This window comes from Larus michahellis, chromosome Z (genome assembly GCF_964199755.1).
Source record: "Larus michahellis chromosome Z, bLarMic1.1, whole genome shotgun sequence".
In the NCBI taxonomy this organism is placed as follows: domain Eukaryota; kingdom Metazoa; phylum Chordata; class Aves; order Charadriiformes; family Laridae; genus Larus; species Larus michahellis.
In genome coordinates, this window is record NC_133930.1 from 64,343,818 (window position 1) to 64,364,000 (window position 20,183).

The window sequence follows — 20,183 nt, forward strand, 5'->3', positions numbered from 1 at the left end:
AATATTAAACAAAAAAGAAAAAGCAGTGACAATAAAGTAAATCTATCATTCTTTTAAGCTACTCAGCTGCAATTCAGTCATGGCACACTACCCATCTTAGGCTTTTCATGGTAGTCTTTCCTTCACATAAACACACAAAACCAAAGACTTTTTGGTAACTCCAGACATTCTGCCTCCTATTCATTAGAGCAAAAACCCAAGCAACTTTACTGCACACTCTTTTTGATAGCTTGGTTTTTGGAAGTAGCTGAGTGGTAATACACTATCTCACTTGTAGCCATATGCCAAGGAAGTTCCCTATGAAGAACCATAGTCACAGCTCTTTCTGGGAATCAGACTATCACACATTTGAGACGTATAAAGATCTATTCTCTTGGCTACTTATGTTCCTGCCCATCTGCTGGAGTGGCAAGGTGCCTGCTTGCAGACTGACGTGTCAGTTTCAATAAAGCAAAAATAACAATTAAAGAAAAAAAAAAAGCTTCCAGCTGACGTAATACTTCCAGTACTCAGACTTCCACAAGGAATCCCTCCTCAGTCACAGCGATACCATATGGTTCTTCCACACAACACCTAGTGACACTTGTGCCAAACTTCAGTGATAGAAGAAAAGAAGACCGTGAGTTCACAACCGCCAGGAGACAGACTGTACATAGCAGTGGAAACCTGAGAAGTACACTAAGGCAACATGCGGTGTCCAAACATGGCACAAAGAAGCACAACTAGTATCTGTTGCTCGTAAAAGCATTCATCTCTAAAGTGTATCAATTGTAATGGATATATTCCAATTTGTTTCCTCTAACTCCATATTAAAAAGATAATGTAAAATAATTTTTTTATCTGGTGTCTCTTAGGCAGGTGCTTTGGGCATTCTGTATTTATTATTCTCCTGGAACCTCCATATCAGGATGTCCATAGTAAAATGAAGTAATTTCTGGCCAGCCCAAATTTAGTATGGGATTTGAAAGGCAAGCCGAGTTAATTTGTGTTTGCATATGATTGTGATAACAAAAATTCAGCAAAACAGATTTTGCCTTTGTGCAGGAACAGGGAAATCCATTGTTTTCAAAGGACTTACACAATTTGGCATTCAGTAAGCAACTCCATGAAGAATGTACAAAAAGAAGATTCAGTGTATTCCTTTTAGATGAGCTGACTCTAAGGTTAATAGGAGGAAATGTTGGTTAATGCTTGTTTGTCCTATCCTCCCTGAATCCAGAGAGCAGGCTTGCTGAGAAACAAAAGCCTTTCCTGTAGTCACTTCCTGGGACAATGCAGAATTTTTAAGTTTGAAGTAAATGTAATATTGGGCAAAATACTACCTCAAAATGCCATCTCTGATTGCCAGTTCAGAGGCAAGCTTCTGGAGTAGCTGCATAGATTCTAGATTTTAACTAGTTCAGATGGTTAGTGCACCACCACTAGGGAATTACATGTCAAGTTTGGAAATCTGCATTTATTCCAAACATTTATATGACAAATTTGAACCTGGCTAGGTAACAACAGAGTCCTCCACTGAGAAGTCTGAGTGAAACAGCAAGTACACATTGGTAAGCAAAGCCAGCAGTGGTGAAAAACAGGCCAATGAACACAGCGAAATAGTGACACCTATGTTTGAAAACTGCTTTCATATGGGTATCAGTGTGCTCTGAAAGGCTTCCAGCTTCACGCCCATATCGAGTCATATACGCAGGTCTTAAGTGCATCCCAGTGCAGAAACAGGACTTGGCTAACCAGTGGTCAGATCCACAGAGGAATATAGGCTCCACTGCTGAGTGTATTACAGTGATACCACATAGACCCTGGCTTTGAAGCCTATCCCTCTCTACTCCGCAAAGGAAGAGTTAAGTATTTCAGAATGAGCGGGGAAAAAAAGCAGTATTTTGAGCAAGTACTACATATAATGGTCAATAGAAAGGATACAACAGAAGCCTTATGCTACCCCTTCCAGAGTTTTGGCATTGTATTTCCTGCGGTGAGAAGGCATATCTGCAAGGGGGCACGGGTATTTGAGGGATCTAGCCACTCAGTTGGCTTAGCCTGGTATGCAATCAATGTGCACACCTGCATTGCAGCCGAGTATGTCCTCAATAGTCCCTGAACACAAACATCTTCTATAGAATAGACACCATTGACCAGTGGCTGTTCTAGTCTGAGTTAAAGCCAATAGATCTTGAGGACAAGTGAAAACTCGTATGCCATTTTTCCTGGTGAATAAAGCTATGGAGGTTTTCATATACACAGGACAAGAATCGAAAACCTCTTTGTGTTGCAGTACAGATGAATACTACAGTGTATAATTTATCATTTATAATTCATAGCTTATAATTGCTCTTAGTGAATGGGACAAATATTGTAGATTAATACTGACATTTTTCTTATTGCAGCCTGAAAGGATCTTCTAGTCTGCAATTTCCTAATTAAACAGGATGTGCAATCACCGAATGAAAGAAAAGCTCTGATTATCTTAGCCTATGTCAGGCCAACACATTTTTCCAGTGAAACTACAATGGTGAGGGTTAATGAGCAGCATTAGTGTAAAATAATGTTAATGCTGCTTCTTACCGCCAGCAGATAACATTATTTTTCAACTATTGCATGGTCTCAGAACTGAGTATATCATTCGCTGAATCACACAGTGCTGCCATTTAAAAAGAAAAATCTCCTGGGATTTTACATCCTACTCAGAAAGAATATATTAAAAGACTGAAACATCCAAAAGAGCAATGGTCATCAAAGAATATTATAGAGGTGCATGGCAGAAGAAGGAGAGGGAGAAAGAAGGAACAAAAATGCATGGATTAAATTGATTTCCAGTCCCATGCACCATTTGCAGCAAGCCAAGGCAATCTCTCCGGCCTGTAGTTTCCTTCCAGCTGCCCTCTTTCCTGAGGGCTCAGTGGAAACAGGTCAGAAGATGCATGAACTGATATGGCAGCTGCAGACTGCACCTAGCTGCCTCCTTTTGAAGGATACCTCAGGAATTGTCACTGATTTATTCCAGACTTCTAGGAAGCATCAGATCTACCATATAAGCAGAAGAGAACTGTGCTGTATGCATAACTGCTTTCTCTGGTCAGGGGGAGAGAAGTAGGGCTCACTGGTACCAAAAACAACACTGCTCACTGACTAGAAAAATTGGCCATCAGGCAAATATAGGTATGTGTCAAAATTTTCTGGATTTAAAAGGGCAACACTTTTCTTATTTGTCCAAATTAGTCAATTCCTAAGGACATCAGGATGAGGAACTTCTAGCAGGGATACGTGAGGACCAAAAATGGAAATGTCAGAACACTACAGAAAAGGCAAAATGCAAGACTTAAAGTGTCATTTGTTAACTTTCTTGAGGTGGCCATTTTTAAATACTTCTCTCACCAGAAACTTTGTGTGCCCGTTCTGCACATCCCTATGCTTACATTTCCCCTGCTTTCCAGTGATCCAGAGACACAGTGACTTACAGGATAAGTCATTTACATACAGTCAGCAGCTCTTACAGTAATGATATGCCAGGACTCTTTTCAGGGTAAGAAGTGCTGTCAGTGCAGTGAGCGCAGAGGGAATTGTGCAGCCTCTTAAAGCTATACAGAAGCAAAAGGCAGAACACTGATGCATCACTCTGCAACACAACTATGGGCTCCATTCTGACAAAGCCAGAGAAGCCACAATTATGCAACACATTTGCCATGAAAACCTACTGGTAATTTGAGTACCCAGATGCCCTCTCCTGATTAGCTGGACAAGAATAAACAAGCCCTTTTCTGTGCAACAAACCTGGGATCTCTTCCACCTCTTTTCACTAGAAAGTGAAGAACAGGGAAGAAACAAGTACCTAGCCCTGGATCTGTCCAAGGGGCTCCGTGAACAGAATACACCCTGAATAAAAGTTAAGATATAATTTTTCTCACTGTTGTCCTGCCCATTTCCACAGGGCAAGAAGAAGAACCTTATTCCAAGAAAAAGAAAAAAGGAGTCAAACAAAATCTTGAAGCCATACTTCAAATGTGACCAGTGCCAAATGAACTGAACGCTCTACTCCTGGCTAGCATGCAAAGTGACGTAGTAAGACTGAACTTCTGTGGGAAGAAGAAAACGACTTTCACAAATCACCCTGAAAAGCTACCAGCTCTACCACTACTCCACAGTGGTAATTTAGAGAAACAAGTAATTATTATGTGTACTCACTGCCCACCTTGACTGAGTTTCTCAACAACAAATAAACAGTTCAAAGTCATAACAATGCTGGCAAGAATGAGTAGATGTATGTTTACGTTAACTAATGTTTTGAAAATAAAAGCTATTTCTAGAATGTGTGAATGTATCAGGAATTAGAGTTAACTTTTCCAAAACAAGTGTAGTGTAAATAACACGTACAGAGCAAGAGAGTGCTGATATACACACAAAACATTTTGCTCTGAAATGAATCAGTCCTCCTACACAAAAATTAACAATCTTTTGGCTTCACAAAGGCTGCATTCTCACAATCAGAAGCTGGGGCTAGTTCATCTACCAGCTCCACCGAGCAGCTGAGCAGTTCACACCAGACTGCTGAGCAGAATTGTGGACACTCCACACCAGAGACTAACGCATCATTTTCCTGCACCAGTTTCAAGTTTCCTTCTTAACTCAAGAGTAAACAGACATGCTGCTGTGGAGATGTCTGCACCAAGCACTTCCCAAACTAACTTTCTGTGGCTTTTCCCGTAAGTGTAAGAATTATTTATATCTACCTGTGGAAACACGTTAGCCTCAGAGTATAATTAAGGGAGCAGTCTGTGATCTGGCACCCAGACTCACGCATTAGTAAATAAGTCCTCTTTCAGGATGCTCAGTGTGTCTGGAAATCTGGTTTGCTAACTGATTTGCCTGAGCCTAGGTTAGGTACTTCTTGTACTTGTTTCTACCAAACTTTCAGTCCTATAAGTACTGCAAAAGAATGATTCAATCAGTGGATTCACATCACAGGGGAAAAGACACTTGCTCAGAATAACCTGGTCTATTGCCTTGTTCATAGTGAAAGAAGTCATAGAATAGGAAGGAAAAACTCTTCAGCTTGAGGAAACAAGTTCCAAATGCAATCCACCAGATGAAGACCTGTTATACAGAGCGGCTACAAAAATTCCTGAAAGAAAAAAGTACCACACATTTAACAGAATACTTCAAGCAACTTAAAGTATTTTACTGGATTTTATAACTAAACGTGGTTAGTTATTCAGGCTAACAATAGAAGCTGAGAGGAACTTCAAAAGAGCCTGTACAAGTCAGCTAAATAGGCAAATAGAATGGCAAACAAATCCAGTAACAACAAATAAAAAGTAAAGTACATTGGAGAAAATACAGCTAGGAGTCCTAAAATGTTTCCAATTAATATTATCAGCCCTGAAGGAAACCGACACATCACTGTAGCCCAGGTAAGGCCTTTATTCAATGAACAGATGCTGTTAGGAAAAGGAAAGGAAACTATGAAGTCCATTAATGAATGGGAGATGGGACAATAATAAATGTAACACAGTGTTTCTGTAGAAACTAGTAATGCAGACTCAGCCAGAATTTTGTATGCCGTAACTAGGCATTCTACCTCAAAACAGGTGGGATTACTTCCTAACAAGCTCAGGAAAACATAAGAATGAAAAAGAGAGCCTGAAAGACAGGAGTGCTTCTCTTCCATGGAAAGCTGGTAAAACTGGTAATAACATGTAAAATAATGAAGGCACAAATCCTGGGAACTTGTTCATCCTGCCTCACAATACAAAAACATGGGACTGAATAAAAGGTGAAAAACTGCAAACCCAAACTATTTTCTCATTCAAACTGCAAATACACTATGATTTGACTTAACAAAAAGACCCACTGAGACAACAGCTTAGCAAATCTTGGCCATTTCTTTGGGTCTCCAGAATATGTGGAATGTTGCTAATTGATGCTAACACCCTTTGAAAGATATAGCAAGCTTCTTGCTTCTTTAGTCAACCTCTAATAGTTTCACCACCTACTAGTGACTTTGCATTCACCTATTGCCACCTTCATACCCGTCCCCTAATTCAGCTGGTACTTACAAAAGGTACGCTGCTAGACAGATCAGTGCCACACTCAAGTAATTGCTATAATTCTAGCAATTAGCAGGAACTTGGCGTTATTGTCCTGGCTCCACTCCTCGGCATTCTTGGGATTACACTGACCTCTGGTGGATTGCAGGAAAAAAAAATCGTAGAGAAATGAAGTAGACAAAAAGCCAGGGAAATCACACGCAACTTTGGTGGGAATTCAGCGAGGGCATGCAGGAAGCCAGGTGTGAAAGTGCTCCAAATCACTCAAGGCAACAGGGCAGGTGCAATATCACACTAATGACTCACTGCTAACAAACCAGTTTAGAGATATTTCAGCTTCTACTCACAATGCTCCCTTAAGATACTCTCTTTATCAGCTTGTGTTAGAATTTCGTATAACATCACTAAAATATCATGTATGCAGCAGCCCCTTATTCTATATAAGGAAAAGGAAGAAAAGAACAGGTGGATCTGCAAGCTTTCTGTGCACATACATTTCAAACTAAATGCATATGTTAAACTCTAACCTTTCTTCATTCTATTATGGTGACATTTAACTATTTTTGTTTATTTTATTTTCTTGTCACACATTTTAATTATGCCCAAAGCCAAATCACTTGTTTTTAGCAGTCCTGATAGTTTCAGTGACCTGTTTTGTGGCATGCTGTCACAAATGCTGGCACTGACAAAACTCATGGAGCAGTTAACTGATGCTGGGAACAGGAACAAGAGGCCACAAGCCAGGAAGGGCAGGAACTGGTTTTCTTGCTGAAGAAAGCACAACAGGGAATTATACCCTTACAGGGCAGTGTTGGAATTCACTCAGGAAAACTAAAGGACACACCCAGACAGAGTAGAACTAAACAAGACGTTTATTACAGATTCAGATTTTGACTGTTTATTAGTGTCTCAGGAAATCAATGACTACTGAAAGGGATGAGGAGCTAGAACTGTTTCTACTCCACTGTCCTTGCAGAGTGAGACTGAATATTGAATTGGGTCAGATTATTAACTTCACTCTCCCTTGCATGTAGCGGTAACTTTATAACAAACTAATGGAATTTGACATGACATTTCCAGGGGAAGGAGCTGGGGAGGGGGAAGCCATCATCTGAGGATGCCAGTTGCCAGCTGTTGTATTATACTTTAAAAATAGGAAATAAGAGAGAATGAAGAGATCATTGTTGCTGTTCAGTACTTTCTAGAACTAAAGTCAATGCCATCAAAAGCCTAAATAGGCTCTTTCAGTGCTAATTTGTCAGAAATATTCTCAGGTCTGATAAGATACTTAAGTGATAAGAAGAGGCCTTTTGTGCATGCTCAGGAAGAGCTCAACAACATTTAAACAGAAAGGGAAAACCTCAGTTTAGGTAGCGGGTAAGACTCACTTCAGTGCTGGGTTCTAAGCAGCTCAGTGGAGCTGGGAAACGCAGCTCCTTCCACACCTACTTAGAGACACAGCCTCCTCACCGCTGAAAGACTGCACAAGATGGCTTTATGGATTTAAAACAAAATCGTGGAGAGGCATACGTCAGAGAGTGTAGACATTATCACTGCTCCCTCCCATCCTCCCCCAAATGGAGGAGAAAGCCTCCATTTGGCCGAAAGACAAGTAGTGCGTGCAAAACCTAGAGGGTCTTTTGGCTAGCCAGATGATGATTTTTCACAAAACCTTCAAGAACTTGGTATTTCTCTAGCTCTTTGACAAATTTGGCTGAAAGCCGTTTAAAAAATATCACCAACTGACAAAGTAAAATAATCTCAGTGATTAAATCGTTCATCACACCTTTAGGAAACCAAACAGAAAATAAAATCTCACTATTAACTTAAAAGCCAAAAAGGCTGAGCATCTCAAGTCTTTCACTAGGTAGGTAAGCTTTTCTGTCTTAATCACTGCAGGATCAAATTCTCCCCTTATGCCCTGTGGCTGAGTTGACAGACTGAAATACCTCAGCCACTGCATGCAGCAGGTCAGTGGTTTAGCTTAGATTCCATGTAAGAGGCCATGAAACCTACAAAAGGCCTTTGTATCAGAGCAGTTAATTCACTTCTGCTAATCATACAACATGTACGGTAATCTGTGGCAGACCAATAAGGCAGACTGCTAGGACAGCAATATCTTAACCTGCCAAAGCATAATTCACCAGCACCTTCTGTTTAAGCCCCTAGATACTTTAAAATGGCAGCAAGGTATCTGTTTCCACCTCAAGAGGATATTTTTATCCACTAGATACTAAGAATTACTGTTAATTATGCCCTCAATTTAGCATGTCCTGGTTTCACGAGGACAGTTATAACAAATAAAATGTTCATGGATTCAGAAATTAGCAATTCAGATTCATTGTGATCATCTAGAATAGAAGCTACAGAAGTGCCTGACATGAAGTCATTCCTTTTTGAATTATATTGCCACTTTCAGAAAATCCTATCCCTGATTGGACTAAATCAACCAGATTTTAAAAAAAAAAAAAAAATCAGCAATGAAGAATCACTTCCTGTCCTTTGTAAATTGTTCCACTGATTACTTTTACTGTCTTGCAAATTGTTCAATAAGAAGAACCACAGGATTTGTGATCAAGGTCTCTAACCTATGTCTTTCAATCACATCAAAATCACTTTGGTCACTGTTTTCTTATGGTATCTGATTGTTTCAGCAAGTTTGTGGATGACATCAAGCTGATAGGCTTGACGGAAGGGATGCCATTCAGAGGAACCTTGACAGGCTTGAGCAGTGGGCCCATGTGAACCTAATGAAGTTCAACATGGCCAAGTGCACCTGGGTCCAGGCAACCCCCGGTATCAATACAGACTGGAGGATGAAGGGATTGAGAGCAAGCCCCAAGAAGGATGTGGAGGTACGGGTGGACGAAAAGCTGGACATGAGATGACAATGTCTGCTCACAGCCCAGAAAGCCAATTGTATCCTGGGCTGCATCAAAAGAAGGGTGGCTAGCAGGTCGAGGGAGGTGATTCTGCCCCTTTGCTCTGCTCTTGTGAGATCCCAGCACAGGAAAGACATGGACCTGTTACAGCAGCTCCAGGGAAGGGCCCTGAAAATTATTAAAGAGCTGGAACACCTCTCCTCTGAAGAAAGGCTGAGGGATTTGGGGTTGCTCAGCCTGGAGAAGGATCCGGGGAGACCTTATTATGACTTTTCAGTACTTAAAGGGAGCTTACAAGAAAGACGTAGAGGGGCTTTTTACCAGGGCCCATAGTAACAGGACAAGGGGTAATGGTTTTAAACTAAAAGAGGGGAGAGTTAGATAGACTGGACATAAGGAAGAAATTCTTTACAGTGAGGGTGGCAAGACCCTGGAACGGGCTGCCCAGAGAAGCTGTGGATGCCCCATCCCTGGAAGTGTTCAAGGTTAGATTGGATGGGGCTTTGAGCAACCTCATCTAGTGAAAGATGTCCCTGCCCATAGCAGGGGGTTTGGACTAGAAGGATCCTTCCAGTCCAAACCATTCTGTGATTCAGTAACAACTTCTGGGGACACCTGAAATGACCAAGTTTTTCATATAATAATTTAGTGTTTTATGGATAGAATGTTTTCTTATGTAGCTATTTGAGTTCTCCTGTATCCCTAGGAATAAATAACAAAAGTCACAGGCATGAAAGGTTTTTTCTTCACTACACTCATGACTTATGTAATCAAAATCTGGACTAGTTACATTTGACTTCTTAAACTTCTGTCCAGGCAGCTGTCCCTGAGCTGCAAATCAACACTTGACTGTATCAGCAACACAGAGTAACAGATCTCCACTAATTTACCAGCCTGACTGTCAGCAACAATCTGATCAGTATCCTCTGCAAGACCAACTGCTTCTGTATTTTAAGTATGACTTTACACGAAGTGCTGACCTTTATGCATGCGTAAGTTAGGCTTGAGGCAATGCTTAAGACAATCTTCTTTAAGTAGAAAACAGAATTTTGGATGACAAGCCAAAGCTACTGAAGGTGAATTTGCCTAAACTTAATGTAAACAATATTGGTTGGTTTTGCTATAAACTGAAACAGACCACTAATATACCCTGTTTCACAGATATGCCTCAGCATAATGACACAAAAATTAATTCCTATAAAGCAAACTAGGCTTAAATTACCAAAGGAAGAAACCTGCACTCCTGCAAGTCTGCACACTTCTCCAGAATCTGAGACTGGTGACATTTGCTTGCTCCTCAGCTTTGTCTTATTTCTTTCCCCACTATCAATGCTGCAAGGAATCATGCCACTCGGTCATTTTGCAGCCCTTTTATGACCTCCCATAATTTAGCTAAGATGTCCTGGCTGTCCTGCAAAAGTGACTTTGCAACTTGCATTCTGTACACAGGATGTAACTACTCTTTCTGCCGTTCCCAGGTAAGGAGGTACTGGAAGCAGCAAGCAGGCCACAACAGCTGTAAGAAGCACAGCAAGAAAGGCCGATACAAGAGCTGTACAGGTCTCAGGTTTCTTACAGCTGGTACTAGCCTCATTCTACTTTTTCTCCAAATACAGTCCCAGTTTATCCTCCTGGTGTACCTAACAGCTCTATTCCTCCTTCTCAGTGTCTTTCAAACATGGTATGTACAGCCTCTACTTACAGGGTCAGCAGATCTGGAAATTGTGCACTCAGAACCAAGTCTCTGCCAGCATTCAACTGCTAAATGCCCAGGTCTATCGCACACTTTGCCCACCTCTATTGAGGCTGGTTACTTTGCATATGCTCCTCGAGCAGGGGAGCAAACAGCAGGGCACGACCGACATGATCACAAATGAGCAACAGACAAGATCGTGGTGTTTATGTGCAGTCGCCTCACTGTGAACCTCACGACCTTCCACATGAGAGCTACTGCAAAAATGCAGAGCTGGTGTGCTGAGAAGAGAAACCAAACGCCGCCTCTGAGCGGAAGGATCGCCGCCCACCATGTGAGTCCTCCACAGAGTGCTGGAGTGGGGAAGCTTAATGGCGGGACAGCATCAGGCACAAGAGATGCTTTCTGTGGCAGAGTTAATTGTGCCAGTAGGGGCTCACCTCGGACAAGCCGTACTGATGAAGGCCCCACAGCGCGCCCAGCTCGCTGGCGTAAAGACGCCGCACGCACGGCAGCCCCCTTGCCACAGGAGAACAGTTAATTTCCCCCTGCAGTCACTTCAGCACCGAAGACCGCCCGCCCCCGACCCAGCGTAGTGAGCACCGACCGCTGGCGGCGCCAGCTGCGCCCTCACGTCCCGGCCGGCGGGGCCGAGGTGTACGCGGCCTCCACCGCACCCCAACCCGCCCTCAGCGCCCGTGGGGGGCGCTGCGCATGCGCAATGGCTCGAGGCGGGGGGAGGGGGGGCCTCCCCCGGGAGCCTCCATCGCTCTGTTCGCGCAGGGGGGAAGGGGCGGTGCTGCCCGGGACCTCACCGCCCTGCACCACGGCGGGTTTGCCTGCTCGGGACTCCGCCTGCTGAGGGCTGTAGCGTCTCTTCTGTGGAAGACGCTTTATGCGGTCTCTGCGCTGCGGGAAGAGCTGGCCTGTGTGTCTTTCTCCATCCACCCCCCCTTGCTGGAGCGTTGGTTCGTGCCTCTCGAGGCACGCTGGGAGCAGCAGGGGCCGCTGGTCTCTCTCTCGGCGCGCGTGGTGGCGGTTGATGTGTGGGGTGGCACGCGCTCGCGGTGAGGACCATGGAGGGCCGGGGCCGTCTCTGTCTCTGCTAGCGGCCGCCGGCCGGGCCAGGGTGCTGGCTGAAGACGTAGGCCAGGCCGCAGCGGGCACGGGGAGGGCTGAGCCGGTAACGGGAAGGGGTTGGGGGTTTTGAAACGGCCTCCCCGAGAGCCTGGTGCTGCTCTCCCCGCCGCAGGAGGTGCCGCGGGCACGGGGCCTGGGAGGGGTTGGCTGGGGATGGGATGCCGCTTCGTGAGGGGAACAGCTTTAGCACACGGACGACCTTTCCTTCCGTCCTCGTTATCTCATCTCCATGAAATAAAGCATTGAGTGACTCAGTGGCCTGTATGAGAAATAGTGCGGTGAGCGGGACTAGGGAGGTGATCATTCCCCAGTACTTGGCACTGGTGAGGCCCCGTCTCGAGTACTGTGTTCAGTTTTGGGCCCTTCACTACAAGAAAGACATTAAATTTCTGGAGCGAGCCCAGAGAAGGGCAGTGAAGCTGGTAAAGGGTCTAGAGAACAAGTCTCTAGAGCGGCCGAGGGAACTGAGGTTGTTTAATCTGGAGAAAGGAAGGCTGAGGGGAGACTTTATTGTTCTCTACAACTACCTGAAAGGAGGCTGTAGCGAGGGGGGACGTTGTATTTTCTCCCAAGTAATAAGCAATAGGACAAGAGGAAATGGCCTCGTGTTACACCACAGGAGGTTTTGATTGGGTATTCGGAAAAACAATTTCACCGAAAGGGCTACCAAGCATTGGAACAGGCTGCCCAGGGAAGCGGTGGAATTGCCATCCCTGGAGGTATTTAAAAGACATTGTGGTGCTTAGGCATGTGGTTTTGGTAGTGTTAGGTTGATGGTTGGATTCAATGACCTTAAAGATCTCTTCCAGCCTAGATAATTCTATGATAGGTGGCCCTTTGTCTCCTGGAGTTTATAGTTTTGAAGGCTTATATGTAGGCTGCTCGCTGCTCCTTGGGAGAACTCTCCAAAAGCTCACCTTTTGGAAGAGTGAATTTTCTAGTTCCGTTATTTCGTTGGTTTATGTTTAATTCCTTTGGGCAGGCTTTTGCCATGCATCCAGCATGTTTTCAATGCACCATACCACCCGTTTTAGAGGAATACTTTTTCAGTAAGGTGGGAAAGTTGAGTGCAGCTGTTGTACACAGACATCTGTGCGTGGGCTTTCTGAGATGTTGATGGGTTTCCACATAACTACTTTCTGCTGTAGCAGGACACTGCAACTCTTGTAATTGAGTAGCCCTTAATCTTAAAAGTGCATTGATAGGGATGATTTGGGCTTTTTTTTTTCGAGGGGGAAGGACATGTAGAGTCTACTTGCTGTTGTTTGAAATCAGGCAGTTATTTCAAATATTTCATGTTAGGCTTCTTGTACTGTTTGTGTATCTCAGTCACTCTTCCAAGTGAAAGTGTGTTCTCCCTTTTCTTTCAGATGAAAGCAATGGAAGTCTGTCGATGGCCTAAGCAAGCACCAACATGACCAGAAGATGCCGCAAGAGTATGGTGTGCTTGGCTTTAATTATGAAATGCTTATTCTGTATAAAACATTATTTACTTGTGAATTTTTTTAAGTATTTGCCTACTGATGAATTGATCTTTTTCATATGCTGTTAATTTAATTTTTTAGAGGTGATCAGTTCTAATACTTAAATTTTTGCCTTTGTGTTGCCCATTCATTTGTGTCCAGAATGAATGTGGTGTCAAAAAAGGCAGACAGGAATTCTTGCTCAAACTGTTTCAGGAGCCTGGTTATTTACCTTTCTCCTCCCTGTTTTTGCAAGGACAAAAAAAAAAACCTGTAGGAATTGTATGGTTGAGCAGTTACATGGTAGATTTTATGCTTCAGTCTTTTTAAATGAAGAGTCTGACAGTTATTAAAAGAGGAAAAACTAAAATGATAATGGCCACTTCCACCATTTTTTAGCCATCCTGGCTATCATGATAACATCTTACTTCTGTGCTGCAAGTAGTTAGTGCATAACATTTCAGACTTCTGCAGTGGCCTCTATTTTTTCTGTTGCAAAAAGATATCTACAGCTTCATAATACTCAGCTACAGAAAACATGAAAATCTTCTTTAATGGGGGAAAAATGTGTTTTGCCTTTGTGCATTTGCCTTTTGTTACTTATGTCTGGTGTCACAAAGGTTTAAAAAGAATCCCTCTGTAGGACTATTCGGTATTGGATGATATGTATTCTAGTCTTTTGCTATACGTAGAACAGTCTTTCCTTGGTGTACTTTTGAAAGTGTAAAGTATACTTTAATACCGCTGGCAGTGGCGGCTCTTATGGGATTGTGAGGTCTGTTCCAACTGGAGTGCTTAATGCTATGAATGCTTCTTACAGAGTTGTAGTGTGTTTTGCTGGAAGTTAGAAGCTTACAGACATAGCCCTCTCTGGTGAAAGCCTCTGAGCGTGCGAAGGGCATGTAGGAAAAAGTTACACAAAATGCTGATTGCCCAGCTGTCCTGCAGCTTCCTTCATGAGGTGAGTAACAGTAATTTCTTGTGCAGCGGTGTCCTTCAGCCTTTTCTGGTAATGAAGCAGACATTTTGTTGAAAAAGAAGTTCAACAGAATGACTTTAGAGCAGAAACTTGAATTGAAACATTGAGAGTGAGATCAGCCTTTTGACTCTGTTCTCATCACCAAAAGCAAGGTGGAAACCCTAAACTAAAAAGTTTGGTGTGACTGCCTTATTAAAAGCAGTGAGTGGCTGCCAGTGTGTCCAAGAGGAGTCTGTGCTTTCCTGTTTTGTTCTTGGGGATGATAACTGTGGAGCAGTTCAGAACACAAGGACTGAATATGTTCAAAGACTGGTGAAACATGAAAGCTCAGAATCTTATACGTAAAGTGCTGTTTCACTGTAAAGTCTTGGAAAAGCCAACACTATGGGAAAGTTGAGTAGTGCAAGACAGCATGAAATTCAATGTTAGAAACAAGGCATTAGTAAAAATTGCTTGTATTAGGAAAGATTTCTTCAGTGCCGAAACTGTGGTTCGTGTAATCTGCGTACCCAAGAGTACGTAGTAATGACAAGTAATCCCAGTCTTTGAAGCCAGGAACTTCTTGGTCAATATTGTGAATGTGATGTAAGAACAATCCAGTACTGAGAAATCATTATGATAACCCCCTACATTTCAGGGGGTGTAAGCCACACTGAGTAAACTATTAGACAGCCTACTCTAATTTTGTAGAGACTAAATTGAAGGTGAAATTCGGAGTACGAACTTAAGTTTCAAGCCAAATTGAAGAAATGACTGATTGTCTTATAAATTAGAAAGGGTCACAATATTACACCATGTGCTAGAGAGTGGTGTTCCTGTTGAATACTTTGTGCAGTGCTCAGTGAAAGAAAAAAATGCTGAAGGTTTTTTTAGCAGCAGCAGCTGACTATAAACAGACTAGTTGCTCAAACATAGGAAAGTACAGCAGTGATGAAGGGTAGATTGAATGGAGCAGAAAAACAATAAAACATGTCCAGCTCACACATCTTGAGCATAGTGAAGAGGAGAGTACTGAGACGTAGTGCTGCGCACTGAAGCAGGGGAAGAAGTATAAATATTGTTCAAGAATACTTGGAAGAGATAAAAGGGAGAAGTTTCCAGAAGAATTGGGGTTGCATTTGGCACCCATTAATGAGTCTTTTGGATTATTGAGGCTTTTGAATCATCAGTGATTTTGCTGCATGCTTTTTTATTCTTTCACTGTGCTAGATATTAATAATACTGCACAAACTACTAGGGCAGAGAAATACAGGTTGTATAATTGTGTGGTGTTTGCAGTAGCAGCTTTCAAAATGTGATTATAGCTCTGATTATTTGGCAGCCGCTTACAAAAACAACATGATAAGCTCTTATGCCAAGTTGTGCAAACTGAGCTGAGTCAAGTTCTGAAGGAAGTTTGTGATCCAGTAGTTTTTCCATGCTGAAGACAGATATTCAGAAAGCGATTTCCCAGTAGCTACCAGACTGGTTGATCTGGAGTTATTTAAAGAATGTATGCTGTTTCTTGCTGAGAAAGGACTCAAATAACTTCTGGGGAAAAATTAAACTGACAGTTCAGTATTTTGCATGAACACACACATGTTCCTACAAAAGTGAAATTGAGTGATACAAGATCCACTACATCACTGTTGGTTTCCTTGTGGAAAAGAATAGAACAGAAATCTTCAGTGACGTGATGAAATTCCTTCCAAGTTTGTGACAATGCCCTTGAAAATACTAGAATCACAAAGTTTCATGCATTGAAATGTGAAAATCCACTTGAGCAATATGAAGAACACAGACAAACTTAATGCTTTACCAGTGCTGTCAATACAAAATGAAGCAGGGAAATCCATCCCAGGCCTTTCACACAACCGGCACTGGGTTTTTTTGCAAGGCTGAAGAATAAGATGGGGACTCTTTTTATATGAATCTCTCAGACACTGGGAAGATAAATGTATGTGTAATCTACTCTGAGTAATGTATCTAATAACAGGGCTGCTACTTGTTTTTCAACATAAAATTACTAAATCTCATCTTTCTATTACTGGCTTACTGTTCTCTTAAACTGTCATAAAATACCCATTATGTATAATTATAATGCATATGTGTGCAGAAGTTACTACTACAAAACTTTCTATTGATTCCTACTAGGTAGAAAGTGTTAGTACGGCCACCAACTTGTAGTTAGGATCTGAAATCTTGCGATGGGCAAAGATCTCTTGCATGTAGATTCTTTAAAAATTAGATTTGCAGATTTTAGCTTTTGACTTTTTTCCAGAGGGATGAGGGGAAGCTGGTCGATGTAACTTTGGACTAGTCTCAGTGATCTAGAGGGTGTTACTGAAAACAGCGGCGTGCTACATGTGTCCAATCTCACATTGTGTTTACTTTTTTCCCCTAGGAAGAATTGTTAGAACCAGCCTGAGACCAGTGGCAGTCTATGCAAGACTACTCCATAAGAAACAAAAACCTGTTAAAAAGATGGAATGTTAAGAGTGCATGTAGTAACACAAGGTGCTTTTAACTGTATTGGGGCAGTGTCTGGTAATATTTATGTAGCCAAAAAAATAAAGATTTATATTTCTGTTCTCAGAATTTCTATCCTTCCCAAGCTATAATAGCAGTTTGACAGTTCTGACTTCCTTGACATTGTGTTTGGGATACCAGTTCACCCCTTTGGACTAAATAAAACCTAGGAGCTATTAAGTAGAGGGGAAATGATCACTGAAACCATGGTCTTCTGTAGTACTTGGGAGATTGGGTTAGCTGAGATTGTATTGCGGTGAGGAACAGTAGAAATTAAAGTTCAGCAAACCTGGGTTTAAAAATAGCAGGAAAGGTGTTTCTCCAACATGGAAAACCGCAAGCTTAGTTTTTTATTACCTTGATCAGCTGTATAATATGGTACTGCAACTAAACTTGAAGTACAGTGAAATACTCCAGGTATAACAACTAGAATTCCTGCTTTTTTTTTTGGGAAGGCTTCTCATAAATTAATTTTATCAGAAGAGCAAATGCTGAAATTACGTATCTTGCAACGTCTTTTTTTTTTTTTTTTAGTAGTGAACGCAAGCAAATTACGAATGCAAAGTCTAAGCATAAAGTTAGTTTTTAGTTTGTCAAGAGGAAAGGAGGTTTAGACAAAAGTAATTAATTTTTAGTGATTCAACATATAATTATTGGATGCACTTGAAAGCTTAGGGTTTCTTTTAGGGATTACATTCCCTGAAGATACCATCTGTTCAGGAGTTTTGCTCATGGGTCTTTGTTCTTAAAGTGCAAGACTGGCAGGAGTAGATTTCAAGACTTTTTTTTTTTTAAACTCTTGAGAGCAAGATCTAATGCCAGGTTTTAATGATGGCTCTCTAAAATGTTAATTCTCTTTCAACAAGAAAAACTGTAGAATCTTAAGCTTCAGTGTCTAATACCTGTTTCCATAGTGTGGTGGAACAAAGAAAAAGTGAGGTAGAGGGAGGAATATTAGACATAGCTTACTAAATTAGTAATGCTGGTAAATATTGAGTATGTGTTAAGCATCAGGACTGCCTTTCGGTTTTTGCATGGCTAACTGGACTGTAGCCTTGGGAAAAAACCTCAAGACTCCTTTATTTTTTCACTTTCCTCTGTTGTACATGAACACAATGTCTGACAGACTGTTGAAGCTGATAGTATTTAAAAGTAGAAAGGAGGACAGATTCCAAGGTGGTCTAGGGGAGAAAGAGAAAAAAAATCTGTGCACTACGTTAGTGTTGCACCAACCCTCCTTTCTCTTACCTCCAGAGCTCTGTGGAAGAGGGGTCTCAGGATTTAAAGCTGCAAATCAGAACCCTTTAGAGGTGTGCACAGAAGGAAAGCTGGTGTGTTCTGAATTCCTCTTCAACTATTCAGCATGCTGCATCTGAGTTGACTAAGGCCAGCTCTGTTAAACAGTCCATCAATGGGGGAATTATTGAATGTAAATCTGTTACCTCTTTTGCCCAGCAAAGGGGCTTCAGTTGTAGTAAATTTAACAGTATTTTATGAAGAATGTCAAGTACATTTTTATATCTTCATTGAGGAAATAACTGCATAGTCCTAGCTATTTTTGAGATCTTAACATTACTGTGACTAAGGTGTATCTTTAAATTGTGACCAGCTGGGAGGCCAGTGGTTTTCTTAACTCACTATGAGTTCGGGTCAGATGGAGTTAATTTTACCCATAGCAGTTGTCATAGTACTGTCTATTAGTGGCTAGAAAGGTGTTGATAACACACCATTGTTTTGGCTACTGCATCAAGGCTGTCTCTCCAACGTTCCCCTGTTCCCCTCTCACCAGTAGGCTGGTGGTGGGCAAGATCTTGAGAGGGGACGTAGCCAGGACAGCTGACCCAAACTGCCCAAAGGGATATTCCATACAGTATGACATCTGCTCAGCAATAAAAGGTAAGAGAAGGGAGGGCGGGCAGGGTGGCATTCGCTATTACGATGTTTGTCTTCCAGAGCAACTGCTATGTGTACTGAAGTCCTACTTCCCAGGAAGTTGCTGGACATTACCCCTGCTGATGGGAAGTAGAGAATGAATCTTTTGTTTTCCTTTGCTTCCACACTTGGCCTTTGCTTTTGCTTTATTAAACTGCCTTTATCTTGACCCATGAGGTTTCTTCCATCTTACTCTTTTCTCTGTCCCCCCTCATCCTGCTAAGGAGGGGAGGGACGGAGCAGCTTAGTGGGCACCTGGTGTCCAGCTGAAGTCAACCCACCACAACTCATATCAAAGAGACAAATACAGGAGAGAAATTAAAACAGGCACATGAAGGAAAGAGCATCTGCCACACTAGCTTTGCATCTGTATGTTTGGTTTGACAGCTCATGTAGTCTGCTGTTTTCTGGTGATTTTCAGGTAAGAAAGGAAAACTTAGTATGGATATGCACTGGAGTATAAAGCTTATGCTGACAACTTGCTGCTACCAGGAAAAATACTTAATCTGGAGAAGCTGTATCCTCAAGCGGTTTTTAATTGGTACTACACCTGTTTTTACCAGATGGTGTTGTCAAATGAATCTCTTATTTCTGAAGGCTTTGCTCCTTTGTGTAATGTAAATAAGACACACAGGCAACCAGGGAATGCCCTAAAAATTCAAGTTTTACTTGACTTTTAAATAACCTGGACACAAGTATTGACACAGCCATCTATCAAACTCAATTTAAAATAAAGCACACAGTTGCTTCATGAATACTTAATGTACATAGAACATACACATCACATTGATATGTTTATGTTGTTTTCAAACATCTTTCTACCTTTGAATTAAACAGGCTTTCCCAAAAGAAAATGTGCTATCCATTCAGTTCAATATTGACCTGTATAAAGATGACTGATTTGGCAACTTAAATTATAGTGATTTCTTTTTTTTCCCCAACCAACATCTTCAATATAATGAGCTCAATTAGAATAACAAGTTACAAGGTTAGGGGTATTGGGAAGGAGTGCAGTGTAGAAAACAGCAGGTCAAGGCTAGCTCCTAATGAAAGAAACCAGCTAACAAGCAAGAGGACCAATATGGGATACACAAAATGGTTTTGTAGTGTGGTAAGCAAGCCCTCTTTATTGTATAAAATACATGTTCTGCAAAGAGGTATATCTACATCGTAGTGTTGCTAATTAGTAAGTGAGAGAGTTCCATAACTTACCTATTTCTAGCACTTACAGAAGTCTCCGAAGAGGTAAATGCAGAGGCACAAAGTTGAAGTTGTTGGCCTGAGATCAGTTCAGCAGACTAGAAGCAGAATTAGGATGAGAATTTCTCAAATACCACTCCTTTTCCAGTGAGGACAGGTCTGTATGGCATCCAATCCCAGGGTAAACTTTGCCTGAGATGGTTATGCATCTCCTGTCTTTTGCCTGACTCATCATGAGGTACACATATTTGAGGCTGACATGCACACGGCAGGCCTGAAAACGTAACTGCCTCAAGGCAGTGCAAGCCTTAAGCAAGCCAGGGAATGGTAGCAACAGTGGGA

The 20,183-nt window shown here is 41.9% G+C and overlaps 1 long non-coding RNA gene and 1 other non-coding gene across 2 annotated transcripts; both read left to right on the plus strand.

Moving 5' to 3' along the window:
* The first annotated feature begins 11,635 nt into the window (after positions 1-11,635).
* On the plus strand, positions 11,636-16,772 carry LOC141736498 (uncharacterized). The gene is made up of 4 exons (XR_012584979.1): positions 11,636-11,686; positions 13,130-13,200; positions 14,043-14,183; positions 16,585-16,772. It is a non-coding gene; the product is annotated as an uncharacterized LOC141736498 (long non-coding RNA).
* LOC141736619 (small nucleolar RNA SNORA13) lies at positions 13,353-13,485 on the plus strand. The gene has a single exon (XR_012585030.1). It is a non-coding gene; the product is annotated as a small nucleolar RNA SNORA13 (small nucleolar RNA).
* Positions 16,773-20,183: the final 3,411 nt, after the last annotated feature.